A 13428-nucleotide genomic window follows, 5' to 3' on the forward strand; every position below is an offset into this window, starting at 1 on the left:
ACTGATATCACTCATTTGATCCCTTATAAAACTTATGTCATGCTGATACTGTGCGGCCTGCTGCTGAAGATGAGTATCAATTGATCAAAATGTTGATCAAAATGAGTCTCTAGGCGATCAAATCTTTGAACCAAATCCTGATAATTTGGGTCATTGGCGGGTGCAGGTATAGCTTTTGGTTCTTCCTCTGTATCACTAATGACATGTGTTTTATTTGATTATTCTTTGAAGATTACTCTAAATGATCCGTCGTTGTAATAGAGTGGTTCTTTAAATTCTTGATCAGGATGAACCAAATTATATTTCTTGTCCAGAATATAGGCAATTAGATTTCCTAAGACGATGTTCTTCTTTCTCTTATGCTCTACAAGACCAATTTCTGACAGCCCATAAAGATAGTCAAGGATAAGTTGGGCTTCATCTACAGGTTCTTTAGACATGATTAAGAATGTCACCATAGAAAGAAGAGGGGTTATATTAATTCTATCACCAGCTTAAGGAATTATAGAAGTTCTAAGAACATACTTGATGATACGTGCATTTCGAACGAGATCGGATACTTTAGCCACATGTTCATTCAAATTGTTTCCTCTAATCACATTATTAATTTCATACCATTCATAATCATGAGTGTTGATCAAGTGATATGCTCTAGCTCCCTCTGTCCTTAAATTCAAAAAGCCTCATAAGTCAGCTTTGGTGATTTCAACTTTTTGTTTAAAGACAAAGGAACAGATTATAGAATTGTTAGAATTAAAGGGCATATTGGCAAGAAAGTAGTGAAAGGTTTCTTTATTGTAGAGATAGACGAGGGTAAGGATAAAACCAAACTGTGTTGAAGAAAATAAGTTCATCACCTGAAAGGTAAGTTGTTCTTGGATAAGGATTCTGGAGGGTGTGATCTTTGCTGAAACAAACCTAGAAAAAGATTCCTCATTTGATTTGAAAATAAAGTTCTCAGAAGATTTTCTATGTGGTTTCCTAGTCACAACCTTTTCTCTCTTACTTGAACTTGCCATTTGAAAAAGATCTAAAGTACAAAAGAGATTGAAAGAGAAGTTTAGAGTGTGACTGTTGAGTTCAAAAGCCCTTCTATTCATTAAAAACAACATGTTCATACCAGATGAAAAAATTTCATCTCGTACGAACTTTTCGATTCGTCCCGTACGAAAAAATTTTGTATGGACGAACCAATGCGTCAAAATGAAATGACTTTTTATAATCAACACAACTTATGAAGCATCCTTTCGTACATACTTTTGACCAGACTGATCGTATAGACGAACATGTGTTCATCCTGGGACGATCAGAACTTATGATCATTTTAATGGTAGTTGAAATCGTCCCCTCCATCAAACCGACATGTGTTCGTCTGAAAGAACCAAAGGTTCGTACGTACGAAGTTAGTATTAAAAACTACCTTATGCATTCAACTACTTTATTCTTTTATCTCTTCGTTTTAAAAATATTTCATCCCGGACGATCGTGACAATCGTACAGACGAAGTGACAATTAAAAACTGAAAACTGCACGCAAACAATTCAAAATCCGACAGATACACTACATAAATCGTCCCGTATGAAAAAATTTCATCCTGGACGATGGACATTAAAAAATTTTAAATCATGGACTCAATTAAAACTAAAACACAAACACACTAAAAAACTCTCTGAAAAATGAAGAACACAAATACTAAATAAAGAAAATCACACATACAAGTTCACAAACACATAAAAAACACACAAAAATATTAACTCTAAAAGAAAACATCAATGTTGCAAAAACATTTTTAATTAAGCATTCAAATCAATCACACCAAGCCTTATTCTTAATGCACTGAAAGTATCAAAGGTTAATGGTTTTGTAAAAATGTCTGCAAGTTGATTTTCAGTAGAAATATGGTGAGTTCAAGTTCTCTTTTGGATACATGATCCCGTATGAAATGATGCCTTATGTCTATATGTTTGGTTCTTGAATATTGAATAGGATTTTTAGAAATATAAATAGCACTAGTGTTATCACAATAAATTGAAATAGTGCCTATAGTTAATCCTAAATCAATCAACTATTATTTCAACCAAAGTACTTGTGCTACACAACTTCCTAATGCAATGTATTCAGCTTCTGCCGTAGATAGGGCTATTGAATTTTATTTTCTACTGAACCAAGAGACAAGAAAATTTCCAATAAATTGACATGTTCCATAAGTTCTCTTTCTATCAACCCTGCAACCTACAAAGTCAAAATCTGAATAACTAATTATTTCAAATGAAGAGCTAAACATAGGATACCAAATTCCTAAGTTATGAGTTCCTAACAGATATTTTAAAATCTTTTTTACTACTGTCAAATGTGATTCTTTGGATCTGATTAAAATCTAGCACATAAGCAAACACTAAACATGATATCGGGTCGACTAGCAGTCAAGTAAAGTAAAGATCCAATTATCCCTCTAAATTTATTTTGATCAATAGATTTTTCCTTAGAATCCTTATCCAACTGAACTGAGGAACTCATTGGAGTACTAACTAGTTTAGCATTGTCCATTTCATACTTTTTGAGGATGTCCTTAACATATTTTGACAGGCTAAGAAATATACCTTCCTTAATTTGCTTAATGCTAAATCCTAGAAAGTAACTTAAATCTCCCATTAGACTCATCTCAAATTCACAACTCATTATTTTAGAAAAAATCATCACAAAGATTTTTATTTGAAGATCCAAAAATGATATCATCAGCATAAATTTGAACAATGAGTATATCCTTTCCATATTTCTTCAAAAAGAGAGTTGTATCCACACTTCCTTTTTCAAAAGATCTTTCAAGAAGAAAGGTGCTCAACCTCTCATACCAAGCCCTAGGTGCCTGTTTCAATCCATATAATGCCTTTTTCAACTTGAAAACATGATTTGGGTACTTAGACTTTTCAAAACCTGGTGGTTGTTCTATAAAAATATTTTTTTGAATTACCTCATTTAAAAAGGCACTTTTTACATTCATTTTATACAATTTGAATCCTCTAAAATAGGCAAAATCTAGAAGAACCCTAATTGCTTCAAGTTTAGCTACAAGGGAAAAAGTCTCCTCAAAATCAATTCTTTTAATCTGATTATACCCCTTAGTAACTAATCTAGCCTTATTTCTAATGACTACTCCTGAGTCATTCATTTTGTCTTTGAATACCCACTTAGTTCCAACCTCACTTTGATCCTTTGGCATCGTAGTTAATTTTGAAACTTTATTTCTTACAAATTGATTCAACTCTTCTTGCATGGCCAAAATCCAAAATTCATCCGAAAGTGCTTGATCAATATTTATGGGTTATATAGTTGAAATGAAGGCTGAATGATTGACTTCTTTGTTTAATCCAGGCCTAGTCCTTACACCCTCATTAGGTTCACCTATAATAAGTTCCCTTCGGTAATTTTTAGAAAATCTCAAATCTCTAGGCAAAGGATTTTCTATCTCTAAATTTTCTTCCACATTTTCTTCCAAATTTTATTCCAAATTCATTTTATCAATCTTATGGGAGTTAATCTCAATCTCATCTTCTATAATATTTGGCTCTTCCAAAATTCCAGATTCATCAACTATAACATATGTGGTCTCCTCAATTACCAAAGTTCTTCTATTGAATACTCTATAAGATTTTCCAACACTTGAGTATCCAACAAAAATTCGTTCATCTGATTTTGGATCAAATTTTCCTAAGGCAGTTTTTTCATTATTATGAATGAACACCTTGCATCCAAAAACATGCAAATGAGACAAATAAGGTGTTCTTCCTTTTAGAAACTCATAAGATATTTTATTTAATTTAGATCTCACATTCACACTATTCAGAACATAACATGCAGAACTAACCACCTCAGCCCAAAAATATTTAGGAAGTGAGTATTCTATTAACATTACTCGAGCGACTTCTATTAATGTTTTATTTTTCCTTTCGACTACCCCATTCTGTTGAGTGAGGGGTTCTAGGTACAGAAAAGTTGTGATCAATTTCTTTCTCCTTACAAAAATTCTTAAATCTTTTATTTTCAAATTCTCCTCTATGATCTCTTTGTATAGTTGTAATTTCACACCCAAGTTTTCTTTGAATACAAGTTGAAAAATTTCTAAATTTCTCAAATGATTAACTCTTATGAAATATAAATCTAACCCATGTGAATCTTGAGTAATCATTCACAATCACAAATTCGTATACCTTCCCTCCTAGACTTACAATTCCAACTGGTCCAAAAAAATCCATATGCAAAATCTCCAATGGTTTACTAGTTCTAAGATTCTTATTGGACTGAAAAGAGGACTTCACTTGCTTTCCTAATTGACATGCATCACAAAGGTGGTCCTTAGTAAAGTCTAGTTTTGATATACCTCTCACTAAGTTCTTTTGGGTAATCCTCCTAAGATTTTTCATGCTAGAATGACAAAGTCTCCTATGCCAAAAACATGACTCATCAGATATAGTTTTCAAATAAAAAGCAGTCGGAGTTTGAATATAATTCAAGTATTGTATATAAACATTATTTACCCTTTTACCATTCAAAATATCTTTACCATTTAGGCTTAATATGCAGCTAGTAGGAAAAAATTTTACCCAATATCCTTTATCACATAGCTAGATTATACTTGACAGGTTATTGTTTACGCCTTCTACTAATAACACATTCTCAATATAAAATTTATTAAGATTTCTAATCATACCTGATCCAATCACCTTCCCTGTGGTGTTATCTCCAAGTGTAACCTTGCCTCCACTCCTAGCTTCCAGTGATATGAATTGTGCAGTATCTCCAGTCATATGCTTTGAGCATCAGCTGTCCAGGTATCATATGCTCTCATAAGGTCTTGTGTGAGAGAGACTCTGCAAAATTATCAAACGTTAAACCTGGGAACCGAAATAAGTTTGGGTTCTCCTTTTAACAATTTATAATCAGATGCATGTATGATATGTCTAGGTTTATGCATCTTAGGTCTCCACACCAAATAAGTTTTCATCTTTAAAGTACAGGTCTGAGCTATATATCCAAAAAATAAATAATTATTACATTTGACTTTTGGAATGGATTCCTAAGTCTTTTACCTTTCATTTGTCTATTCAGGGATTGCATAAATTTAGGATACATAATAGGATTAGTAAAATCTTCAAGTTTAGGGGGTATTCTATTATCCTCGAGAGCTTTTATCATTAATTTGTAAAAAGAATTCATATCTTCCAAAATTTGATTTATATAATTTGATCTATAAATCTTGCTCTCCGATTCATCCTTAAAATTTTTAAAATCTTTTTCAAGTTCAGCATAGGATGATTTTAATTTTTTCATGAATTTTATTCAAGTCATCAAACTTATCAAGTAATTTCATGTGGTTATCATCAATTAAAGCAAGATCTTTCCTAAGAATTTCATGTTCCTTTTGTAATTCTTCAAACTCTAAACGTAGACTAGCATGCATTTTCTTCATTTTTCTATATGCATCATGCATGTGTTTAGAAACTTCAAAAAGTTCATCATAGGTTAAGCCACATACCTCTTCTTGATCTGACTGATCAAGACTATCGGCCATTAAGCACAGATTAGTGACTTCCTCTTCCTTCTCAGTCTCTGATGAATCTGAAGCTGAGTCCGCCCAGAAAGCTCTTTGAAACTTCTTCTTGCCCTTCTTTATAATCAGTTTCTCCTCTACCTTCTCCTTGCTAGGAGTGGTTTTGAGTTTTGGGCATTCAGTCATGATATGATCAGGTTTCCTACACTCATAGCAAATCACATCATTTGAAATCTTGGCATTTCTATTAAATTTACCTCTATTCCAATGCTGACGTCTCTTCTGCTTCCTCTTCATAAAGCTTCTGAATTATCTAATCATCAATGCAATGTCGTCTTCATCCTTAGGTTGTGAGTGTTCACTCTCAGACTCTTCTATATTTAGTGTTATGTTCTTCTCCCTTCGCGGTTCGCTTGCATCAATCTTTCTTTGGCTAACTCCTTGCTCGTAAGCAATTAGCGAACCAAGAAGATTGTCAAAGAGTAAATGTTTAGATCTTTAGACTCTATAATTGCAGTAATTTTAACAGCATAAGCAGTAGGCAAACAACAAAGAATCTTATTAACCATTTCAGCATTTGTTAGTTCCCTATGCAGTGCATGCAAAGAGGTGACTATTTGTGTGAATCTTGTGTATATATCAAAAATAGATTATTTTGGTTTCATGTGAAATAGTTCATAATTATGCAACAAGATATTAAGTCTAGATTGCTTAACCTCATTAGTCCCCTCATAAGTTATACAAAGTCTATCCCATATGTCCTTCCCACTTTTGCAAGTAGAAACCCGCATGTAATCTTCTGATTTAAGAGAACAAAAAGAAACTATTCAAGCATTTGGTATTTATTTATGCTAAGTCATGTTCTTCTACTGTCTAGTCTGCAAAAGGTGTTTCAAATCTAATTCTGTCAACTAGTCTAGTTGGTTTTGTAACCCTTCTTGAACTAAGATCCACATACGATAATCAAGTGACTGTAAAAATATAGACATGCGTGTTTTTCAAAAATCAAAAGGTATATTGTCGAACAGTGGAGGTCTAGTTATAGAGTAACTCTCAGGTGAATTTTGGATTCCAAATATAGCCGTTTACGTTAATAAAAAAGTAGTCTAAACTTATGCTTTTGAAACAAAGCTCTGATACCCCTTGTTGATACTTGTTCACTATGAATTAGGTTGTTAAACTAAGCTTATGTCCCATGGCTAACCAAGAGGGGAGGGTGAATTAGTAAATAAAAAATTTTAACCCTCTTTTTAAATTAGGAAACAAAAATAAAACTTTAGTGAATTTTTCTAGAAAACATTTTTCAACCATAGTTTTAAAAGTAAAAACACAAAAACAAAAAGCAGCGGAAAAATATAGATACGAGATTTATAGTGGTTCAGTCAAAACAAGACCTACATCCACTCCCCGGAGGCACCCTCCGAGTATTACACTAATACCACTAGTGACTCTCCTTTTTCACCCATAGCAAGGCAGAGAAGCCTTTACAAAACTCTCTTCCACCACTACATGGTGCGGCAGAGAACCACTGTCCTTTTACACTTTCCCGATGTAGGCAGAGAACCCTTCATCCTTTCACACTTTCCTAGTATTGGCAGAGAACCCTTCATCCTTTCACTATCCTAGTGTGGGCAGAGAACCCTTCATCCTTTTACACTCTCCTAGTGTAGGCAGAGAACCCTTCGACTGTTCACACTCTCCTAGTGTGGGCAGAGAACCCTTCGGCTGTTCACACTCTCCAAGTGTGGGCAGAGAAACCTTCATCTGTTCACACTCTCCAAGTGTGGGCAGAGAACCCTTCGTCTGTTAACACTCTCCAAGTGTCGATAGAGAACCCTTCGTCTGTTCACACTCTCTAAGTGTCGGCAGAGAACCAGATCTCCTTGACAGATCTTCTTCACAAGAAATCTAGAAGGAAGAGATAAAAGAGTGAAGTAAACACAAATCAAAAGTAAAGATTCTTACCTTTGAACACCAAGTGAAGCCTTCACGCTCTAGTAGTAAGAATCCTCCTTCGAACACTCTCTTACACTCTCTCCTTGACTTTTCTTTTAATAGGCATGAAGATCAGTAGGTAAAAAGATTAAGTGGCAGTTTTGATTGGACTATTTATAGGAAAGACATTAAAAACTGTCCAAAAACTGCAAATTTTCAAGTCAATACGCATTGGATCGTCCCGTACGATCGTGTGTCCTGGACGATTTTACTTAAATGCGTTGGAAACGAACCTAATGTATGTGGGCACGAAATGACTTCGTACAAACACATCATCCCGTACAAACTCGGTTCGTCCAGTACGAACGGTTATTCCATAGGTTGGTTCCTAAAAACTTTAGAATGTCACTAAAATTTCAGAGTCGGTTCACTTCGTCCTGGAAGGAATATGTGTTCGTCCGGACAAAATTTTTCCAGAAAGCAACTCATCCTGGCATGATTATAAATTTTGTCTGAACGAAAATTCTCTAGAGGAGATTTCGTCTTGGGACGAATACACTTTGTCCTGGACGAAAATACTCCAGTCTGAACAAAAATTTTCCAGAGAACATTTCATCCTGTGATGAATACAGTTCGTCCTGAACGATCAGGACTTAGAAAAATTTTCTCCAATTCCTATTCATTCCATTGCTCTTACGAGGAGATAATTGACCTGATCGTCCTGTATGAATTATGTTCGTCTCGTACGATCAATATAAAATTTTTAAGATCTCCTTAAGTGTGTGTGTGTTTATTCACTCAATTACAATCACTCCCTCTCAAACTTAATTCAAAGAAAAATAGAAGCTTTAAATACACAAAGTATCTCATGCAGAATTTGATTTGAAGTTTTCGTAGTCTGGAGTTTGATTTCCCTGAAGTATTAGTACACACAAGAGCAAAAACAACTCTTCCAAAAAGTGTTAGGAGATAACTACACATAAAATAATAATATTTGAAATCATCAAAACTACACAAGTTGCAAGAATGTAATACTTGCACATTGAAACTCTCTTAACAGTATATACTAACATGAATGAATCTTCCCAGCAAACCACCAAATTAAAATGAGCCAACCCAACCAACAGTCAACCATCTCAGTAAGGAGAGCAACTAAAGGATTGGGATTCAGCCGACAAGGCCACAGCATCACAGCTCCAGTCTAACAACCCAGGACAAAAGCAGAACATTGAAAAATCCACAAAATGTAACCAGTAGAAACAATATAATCCGAAAAACAATAACCAGCCAGACAAATAGAACAACTAAACAAAAGCAGGCAGGTTAAAAGCAAAAACCTGAGAGGCACCCAGAGAAAAACTAAGAAGAAACACAGAAAAGAACACCAACACTCATCCAAAATAAAATTGTGAAACAGCACAGAGACTGCAAAATTAGAATTAGACATAAGGAGTACCACACTTGTCAAGATAAAGTAAACCTTTAAGATAATTGGGGATAGTGGTAGGAATGAAATCAGTACAACTATTTAAATTACATCCCCAGGTAGCCAGCCAAGAAGTAGAGGTGTTCCCCAACTTACCAACCTGAGAAAGATGAAAATGATAATGCAATAACAGCCTTCTAATGTCCCGAATAATATAAAAATCATTATGAGAGCAACTAACATCCACCATCTCATCCAGCATAGAAATATTAATGCCAGAATTAACCTCAATATACAAATTTAATTAATTCAGAGAATGGCACAATTGCAAACCATACAGAATTTCCTTAAAAGTATTCGTTTGAGGAAGAGCAATATGAGTCGGCCCCGCATAGGCAACCAACAGATTACCTGAAGAATCTCTAATAAGCCCAGCATAGCCAGCCATATCATCCAAATTCTCAACAATAACATTTAATTTAAAGAAATTATAAGGAGGTTTATACCAATAATCAACTTGGACAATAGAGGTAGGATGATCCCAAATAATCCCTAAAAGTTTTCTCGCATGAAAGCAATCTTTATAGCTCTTAGTGTTAATTAATCTAACAGCCACCAAATCCAAAATCTTATCCTTAACCCTTTGAATAACATTAAGATGGCTCATCTTAACCCCTCTGAAAATCAAATTATTCCTCTCCAACCAAAGAAACCAAAGAATAAAGGAGGGAATAATATTACGAATATGGCCTTTATGCTCAATAAACCAAAACTTAAGTAAATTATTAATAGACTCACGAACATTAAAGCAATTCAGATTCAGTAAATCATCAAAGTAGACCCACGTTCTAATGGCAACAGGATCAGAAATAAAAACATGGTGCAAATTCTCACTATGATAATAGCACTGGCATTTAGAAGCTAAATTGAAACCCTTAGACACAAGTCTATCATTCGTAGGAATATACTTATGTAAAAGCCTCCACATAAAAAACAGAAATCGTGGAAGGGATGCTTTTATGCCAAATCATATTAAAGATCTTATTCCCATTACCTTTCTTTCTAAAATAATGCCAAGCCTTCTTAAGATAGAAAGCACCATCATTAGATAAATTACACAAAATAATGTCTTTAGCCGAGGCATTAATCGGGATATTTAAAATACGATTAGTAAGACTATCAGGAAGAATGTTAGAAAGCTTGTCAAAGTCCCAACCATTATTATTAAAAAAATGGTTAACTTTAATAGAAGCATTAGAATAAAAAATTAAAATAGAATCAATTGAATCGTTGCCAAGCCATTTATCTTGCCAAAAAAAGTTGTTACCTTTCCCAAGACCCCAAGAAATAATAGGCTCCACCTCCCATTTTATTTTTCAAATCCTTTTCCACACTTTGGAGTCCCCCTTCTTAGGAACAATGTTAGTAGGATGACAACCAATATAATACTTAGAATGCGTAAAAGTAGCCCAAAGGTTCTCATTAGTACGAAAATTAAACCAAAGTTTAAAAGAAAAAGCTTTCGCAAGGTCATGTAAATTCTTGCAAGCAATGCCACCTTCATTCAACACACCACAACAATTCTCCCACGAAGCCCAGGTAATTTTAGAAGCAGAAGAGGTACCTTTCCAAAAGAACTTATTAATAATTTTATGAATTCTTCCGCACACCTCTTTCATGGGAGAAATAGCTTGAAACATATAAACAGGTAAAGCACAAAGAACACTTTTAATAAGTGTAATTCTACCACCAAAACTAAGAAAATTAGAATTCCACGATAAAAGCTTGTTTTGAACATTGGAAATGAGATCATCAAATAAAAAAAATTTGTCTCCTACCTCTAAAAAGAGGAACACCCAAGTACTTTAAAGGTAATTTAGAATGAGTATAACCTGAGGCATCTTTAATAGCTAAAATCCTATCATTAGAAATGCTCTTAGAAGCAATACAGCAACATTTCTGTTTACTAAAGGAAAGCCTTATTCTTCTTCTTCTATTTCTTGAAGTGCTTGTTTTCTTTATCTAGATTTTTCTTCATTGAATCAATGAGATCTAAACAATTTTCTCTTATATATTCAAATTTCATGCAATGGTAATAAATGATCCTTTCATTTATGGGAAATTTGTCAGTTTAAAATTTATAATTTTTAAAGTTCTTATGCCATTTATTATCTTTGCCTGATCAAGCTTCTAAGCCTTCTTAAATACATGCCCGTCTCACCATCTCTAGCAGAGCTTAAGGTGCTAAACTCATAATAATCACTAACTTAGAAAATAATAATTTTTCCTTTGTCCTTCTCCTTATTTGTAGATCTATCTAACTTATTTTTTTGAGCTATATATTAAAAAAAAAACAAAAAGTTGATCAAGTTGATAAGTATATAAATTTTGATCTCATTAATTATAATTACATTAGCATACCATTCTTTAGGAAGGTGTCTAATAATCTTAAGACTAAGTCTTTATTATTATATTATAATGTAATATGTTAATGCTTTTCATAAATTCAGTATAGATATCATAAATTGATTCACAAAGTGATAAGTGTAAATAATGTCATATTTACACTTAATGTCTTTATTCTTATATTATAATGTATTATGTTAATATTTTTCATAAATTTATTATAAATATCATAGATTCTCAAGGTGATAAGTGTAAATAATGTCATATTTTATATATTAATTTGTTAATGAAAACATATTGTTTTAGTTGCATTTGTGCAGGAAAATAATGGAAATGGGAAAAATTTTCAAGTATGGTACAACGCCATGGTGTTAAACATAATATCACCACGAAGCCATCACTGTCTCTATTGGAGCGCCCAAATATGGATATGGCAGCAACTAGTCTCTATTTGATGATGCTAAAGCATCAGATGAGTCAACATCACAAAGCCCAGTCAACAATCCCAACGGTGCATCATCGGAAGAGTAAGTGCTGCAAAGCCCAGTCTCTATCTGTATAGCGTCGTGGCGCCATATTATAGTGCCGTTGAGTAGAGTGCCACATGGAGTTCACAATGCTCTAATGTCAATAGTGCCAAGTCACTATAGTTGTAACTATTTAAGCCACGATTTGCTAGTGAAGCGATGAATTTATTCATTAAATAGCGGGTCCATGTCAGCAAATGCCGCAATAGAGAAAACTCTTCAACGTTGTGACGTTAGTTCATTTTATAGGCATCGCAATGCAAGTATCTCAAGTGCCTTGGTGCTAGAATTTATTTTTTATATTTTTTATAAATAGTCTATTTGTTTTATTTGTAAGAGAGTTCACTTAGTAAAATTTAGACTTCAGAGTGTCTCTTTGAATTTTTTTAGAAGTGATAACTAAGAAAATTTAGGTAGTAATAGGTCCACTTCTTTAGATTATTTGGTCAGTGTTTTGTTGACCTCGATTTTCGCTAATTTTCCCTTAGTCATCTTCAATCGACTTGAGTAAACCTCATCGAGCCTAATTTGAAATCGGAATGACTTGAATCGAGATTCAATGAAGTTTAATTAGCTTTGATTGTTGTCATGTCGAATTCAATTTAACTTGAATATGTAATTAATTTGTGTTTAATTTTTTTGAGCTGGTCGAGTCGAGTAGAGTCAAGTTATGTCCAATTTGAACCTGATTACAGCCTAATTAGTCAAATATGAGTTTGATTTCATACCAATCCACTTTATGACAATTTCAAACTATCTTCCAAATCCAGAATTTTGATCGAATGGCCAAAATTGAATTTGCAGGCTACCTGATGTCATCTATGGATGTTGGAAGTCCGCAGCTCCTATTTGCATGTTAAAGCTGCTACAACGCCGGATAAGAATTGGCAGGCTACTGTTATAGTTTGAGCGGACATTTCTTCTTGGAATTTGCATCCCATTCTTGGGCATTCGGCTCAAAGCATTAAAACACACTTGAAGGCACTCGATCTCTCTCATTCTCTCTGCTTTCATAACTCCCTCCCTCTCTGTCGCTCTTGGTTCGCAGAGACCAAGAGGTCGAAGCCCTCTCAGCTCTTCCCCGCCAGCCTCTCTCTAGCACTGGGACTTTCCTCCCACTCTCACGATCTCTTCCTCCCTACATCTCTCCCACTTGGAAGCACCTTGATGGAACTCCCTCTCCCTCTTTTTCTCTTGGTTCATGGAAGCAAGGAGGCCGAAGCTCCCTCTCACCTGTTCCTCTCCACTATTTTGACCAGACTCCAGGACCCCAAGCAGACGACCTCCCTCCTTCATCACTACTAAAAAGTAACCCTTTTCGCATCAGTTTTATTACTGCAGTTTTTAAACCGGTGCTAAAAGGCATATTTTACCCCGGTTAAAACAGGTTCAAGTTACCGTGACCGAATATCACATTCCCTCATTTCCGAACCCCTAATTTCTTCTCCATTCCGAAACTGAAAGACTCTCGTCCATTCCGAAACCGAAACCGAAAGACTCTCGCTCTCCGCTCCGTCTCGATAGCGAACCGCAAGCGACGTCGCATCTCCTAGGCGAATCCAGGTCGGGAGCCCTTCGTGATCACG

The sequence above is a fragment of the Dendrobium catenatum genome, unplaced genomic scaffold (assembly GCF_001605985.2).
Source record: "Dendrobium catenatum unplaced genomic scaffold, ASM160598v2 fragScaff_scaffold_840, whole genome shotgun sequence".
In the NCBI taxonomy this organism is placed as follows: domain Eukaryota; kingdom Viridiplantae; phylum Streptophyta; class Magnoliopsida; order Asparagales; family Orchidaceae; genus Dendrobium; species Dendrobium catenatum.